A 5,000-nucleotide genomic window follows, 5' to 3' on the forward strand; every position below is an offset into this window, starting at 1 on the left:
TGTGTGCTAGCTAACCTAAGCAGGTGCTGCAGGTAGAGGAATACGTTGTGTGTGCTAGATAGCCTAAGCAGGTGCAGGTAGAGGAATACGTTGTGTGTGCTAGCTAACCTAAGCAGGTGCTGTATGTAGGGGAATACGTTGTGTGTGTGCTAGCTAGCCTAAGCAGGTGCTGTAGGTAGGGGAATACGTTGTGTGTGCTAGCCTAAGCAGGTGCTGTAGGTAGGGGAATACGTTGTGTGTGCTAGCTAGCCTAAGCGGGTAGCCAGGTGACAAAGCACTAGCACCTGTACTGCTGTCACACGCATGGCAAATGAACCACGGAGAAGTTAGAAGCTTGTAAGCAAGTTTTCTATCTGTAACTCTAGATATTCACTGTCTTTGTTTTATCTGATTAATGTTGTATACAGGAAGCAGGTCGTTATTCCTGTTAATTCAGCACAGGATGTTTGTCTGCAGGGTGCAAATATTTTTGGTGTAGTTTTATTATGGAGATTTGTGGGGAAGGGTGGGGAGTTGGCAGGGGAATTAGCTGATAAGGATGACCCAGGAAGTCACCATTATAGTGAGTACACTGTCAGCTTAATGTCAAGTCTTGGTTAACACTTTATGTCTGACCTGCATTTGTATCAGCATATCATTCGTTGTGTATAAAATAATTATATATTAATCACAGAGGGTTAATTTACAGCATAACAGCATAATCTAAATCATATCTGTCTTTCTACATAGACCATCTTTTCTGTTTCTATAAAGCAACGCTACAGTGCTGGTGTCTACCAAATCAAATTTTATTTGTCACATACACATGGTTAGCAGATGTTAATGCGAGTGTAGCGAAATGCTTGTACCATTAGGCTGGTCTAGTCTGGTCTAGGGGAGATGTGTTGGTGTCTACCATTAGGCTGGTCTAGTCTGGTCTGGGGGAGATGTGCTGGTGTCTACCATTAGGCTGGTCTAGGGGAGATGTGTTGGTGTCCACCATTAGGCTGGTCTAGTCTGGTCTAGTCTGGTCTAGTCTGGTCTAGTCTGGTCTAGGGGAGATGTGTTGGTGTCTACCATTAGGCTGGTCTAGTCTGGTCTAGGGGAGATGTGTTGGTGTCTACCATTAGGCTGGTCTAGTCTGGTCTAGGGGAGATGTGCTGGTGTCTACCATTAGACTGGTCTAGGGGAGATGTGTTGGTGTCCACCATTAGGCTGGTCTAGTCTGGTCTAGGGGAGATGTGTTGGTGTCTACCATTAGGCTGGTCTAGGGGAGATGTGTTGGTGTCTACCATTAGGCTGGTCTAGTCTGGTCTAGGGGAGATGTGTTGGTGTCTACCATTAGGCTGGTCTAGTCTGGTCTAGGGGAGATGTGTTGGTGTCTACCATTAGGCTGGTCTAGGGGAGGTGTGTTGGTGTCTACCATTAGGCTGGTCTAGTCTGGTCTAGGGGAGATGTGTTGGTGTCTACCATTAGGCTGGTCTAGGGGAGATGTGCTGGTGTCTACCATTAGGCTGGTCTAGGGGAGATGTGTTGGTGTCTACCATTAGGCTGGTCTAGGGGAGATGTGTTGGTGTCTACCATTAGGCTGGTCTAGGGGAGATGTGTTGGTGTCTACCATTAGGCTGGTCTAGTCTGGTCTAGGGGAGATGTGTTGGTGTCTACCATTAGGCTGGTCTAGTCTGGTCTAGGGGAGATGTGCTGGTGTCTACTATTAGGCTGGTCTAGTCTGGTCTAGGGGAGATGTGCTGGTGTCTACCATTAGGCTGGTCTAGTCTGGTCTAGGGGAGATGTGTTGGTGTCTACCATTAGGCTGGTCTAGTCTGGTCTAGGGGAGATGTGTTGGTGTCTACCATTAGGCTGGTCTAGTCTGGTCTAGTCTGGTCTAGTCTGGTCTAGTCTGGTCTAGGGGAGATGTGCTGGTGTCTACCATTAGGCTGGTCTAGTCTGGTCTAGTCTGGTCTAGTCTGGTCTAGGGGAGATGTGTTGGTGTCCAGCATTAGGCTGGTCTAGTCTGGTCTAGTCTGGTCTAGTCTGGTCTAGGGGAGATGTGTTGGTGTCTACCATTAGGCTGGTCTAGGGGAGATGTGTTGGTGTCTACCATTAGGCTGGTCTAGGGGAGGTGCGCTGGTGGGGAGTCTACCTAGAGGCCCACCATGATGGGGGATTGTCTGGGAGGGGAGATGGCCTGGGCCCACCATGAGGCTGGTCTAGGGGAGTGTGCTGGTCTAGAGTCCCACCATGATGGTGGGGAGTGGCCTGAGGCACACCATGATGGGGGAGATGTGTTGGGCCCACCATTAGGCTGGGGAGTGGTCTAGAGGCCCACCATGATGGGAGGGGGGAGTGGCCTAGAGGCCCACCATGATGGGAGGGGGGAGTGGCCTAGAGTCCCACCATGATGGTAGGGGGGAGTGGCCTAGAGGCCCACCATGATGGGAGGGGGGAGTGGTCTGAGGCCCACCATTGCGAGGGGGGAGTGGTCTAGAGGCCCACCATGATGGGGGGAGTGGCCTAGAGTCCCACCATGATGGTGGGGAGTGGTCTAGAGGCACACCATGATGGGGGGAGTGGTCTAGAGGCCCACCATGATGGGGGGAGTGGTCTGAGGCCCACCATTGCGGGGGAGTGGTCTAGAGGCCCACCATGATGGGGGGGGAGTGGTCTAGAGGCCCACCATTGCGGGGGAGTGGCCTAGAGGCCCACCATTGCGGGGGGGAGTGGCCTAGAGGCACACCATGATGGGGGAGATGGTCTAGAGGCCCACCATGATGGTGGGGAGTCTGGCCTAGGGGCCCACCATGATGGGGGAGTGGCCTAGAGGCACACCATGATGGTGGGGAGTGGCCTAGAGGCACACCATGATGGGGGAGTGGTCTGGGCCCACCATTGCGGGGGAGTGGTCTAGAGGCCCACCATGATGGGGAGTGGCCTAGAGTCCCACCATGATGGTGGGGAGTGGCCTAGAGGCACACCATGATGGGGGAGTGGCCTAGAGGCCCACCATGATGGGGGAGTGGTCTAGAGGCCCACCATTGCGGGGGAGTGGTCTAGAGGCCCACCATGATGGGGGTGGTCTACCCACCATTGCGGGGGAGTGGCCTAGAGGCCCACCATTGCGGGGGAGTGGCCTAGAGGCACACCATGATGGGGGGAGTGGTCTAGGGCCCACCATCATGGTGGGGAGTGGCCTAGAGGCCCACCATGATGGGGGATGGCCTGGGCCCACCATGATGGTGGGGAGTGGCCTAGAGGCACACCATGATGGTGGGGAGTGGCCTAGGGCACACCATGATGGGGGGATGGTCTAGAGGCCCACCATGATGGGGGGAGTGGTCTAGAGGCACACCATGATGGGGGTGGTCTAGAGGCCCACCATCATGGTGGGGAGTGGTCTAGAGGCACACCATGATGGGGGAGTGGCCTAGAGGCACACCATGATGGGGGTGGTCTAGAGGCCCACCATTGCGGGGGAGTGGTCTAGAGGCCCACCATGATGGGGGGAGTGGTCTAGAGGCCCACCATCATGGTGTGGAGTGGCCTAGAGGCACACCATGATGGTGGGGAGTGGTCTAGAGGCCCACCATCATGGTGGGGGAGGGGAGGCACACCATGATGGGGGAGTGGTCTAGAGGCCCACCATTGATGGGGGAGTGGTCTAGAGGCCCACCATGATGGGGGGGAGTGGTCTAGAGGCCCACCATCATGGTGTGGAGTGGCCTAGAGGCACACCATGATGGTGGGGAGTGGTCTAGAGGCCCACCATCATGGTGGGGAGTGGCCTAGAGGCACACCATGATGGGGGAGTGGTCTAGAGGCCCACCATCATGGTGGGGAGTGGCCTAGAGGCACACCATGATGGGGGAGTGGTCTAGAGGCACACCATGATGGGGGGAGTGGTCTAGAGGCCCACCATGATGGGGGGAGTGGCCTAGAGGCACACCATGATGGGGGAGTGGTCTAGAGGCCCACCATGATGGGGGGAGTGGCCTAGAGGCCCACCATCATGGTGGGGAGTGGCCTAGAGGCCCACCATTGCGGGGGAGTGGCCTAGAGGCCCACCATGATGGGGGAGTGGCCTAGAGGCCCACCATGATGGTAGGGGGGAGTGGCCTAGAGGCCCACCATGATGGTGGGGAGTGGCCTAGAGGCACACCATGATGGGGGGAGTGGTCTAGAGGCCCACCATGATGGGGGGAGTGGCCTAGAGGCCCACCATGATGGGGGGAGTGGCCTAGAGGCCCACCATGATGGGGGGAGTGGCCTAGAGGCCCACCATGATGGGGGGAGTGGCCTAGAGGCCCACCATGATGGGGGGAGTGGCCTAGAGGCCCACCATGATGGGGGGAGTGGCCTAGAGGCCCACCATGATGGTGGGGAGTGGCCTAGAGGCACACCATGATGGGGGGGGAGTGGCCTAGAGGCCCACCAATGCCTTCCATCCTCTCTTTTCTCTCAACCCCCTCCCAACTTCCCTCCACAGTCATCTCCTTTCCCCTTCTCCTCCCCCCCCGTCCATCACCTCATTCTAACCTACTTAACAGGTGTTAGCAGTGCGGCAACCCCCTCCTGCGTTAGGGGTCAGGGTTTGATGGTCGGGGTCTCCTCTCTCCTCTGTCCGTCTCACCCGCCCCACTGTCCCCTGGAGCTCCATGTCCACCACCATGATCAGGGGCACACTCCGTCACAGTTCTCCCCGCCAAACTCCGTCCGCCTCCGGGGGGGGGGGGTAGTGCCAAGGTCGTGCCCTGGCGCTCTGCTGGCAGTGCCCAGACTACACAAGTAGGGCTGAGGAGGAGTGGAGAGGAGAGAGGAGGAGAAGAGGAGAGGAGGGGGAGCGGAGAGGAGAGAGGAGGCACGGTAGGGGGGCCACTTCCATCAACTAATGGGTTGGTCCCAAATGTCATCCTATAGTGCACTTCTACCCTCCCAGGTTTGGTCTAAAGTAGTGCACTATAAAGGGAAAAGGGTGCCTTTTGGGACATTGGCCCTGAACTCACCTCTGTGAGCTGTACTGAGCA

At 56.5% G+C, this 5,000-nt stretch overlaps 1 protein-coding gene and 1 long non-coding RNA gene across 19 annotated transcripts in view; both read left to right on the plus strand.

The window, feature by feature from the left end:
* LOC127931663 (uncharacterized) overlaps window positions 1-2,012 on the plus strand; it is a 3,096-nt gene extending 1,084 nt beyond the window's left edge. For 5 of the 7 annotated variants that reach the window (XR_008142257.1, XR_008142255.1, XR_008142258.1 and 2 more), the window contains one exon: window positions 211-2,012. This is a non-coding gene — a long non-coding RNA (uncharacterized LOC127931663). The remainder of the gene's footprint in view (window positions 1-210) is intronic. The other 2 variants (XR_008142254.1, XR_008142256.1) reach the window with 2 other exon arrangements.
* LOC118379415 (transcription factor 4-like) overlaps window positions 1-5,000 on the plus strand; it is a 439,744-nt gene that overhangs the window by 127,026 nt on the left and 307,718 nt on the right. The gene's annotated exons all lie outside the window — the stretch shown is intronic.

The sequence above is a fragment of the Oncorhynchus keta genome, chromosome 9, assembly GCF_023373465.1.
Source record: "Oncorhynchus keta strain PuntledgeMale-10-30-2019 chromosome 9, Oket_V2, whole genome shotgun sequence".
NCBI lineage: Eukaryota > Metazoa > Chordata > Actinopteri > Salmoniformes > Salmonidae > Oncorhynchus > Oncorhynchus keta.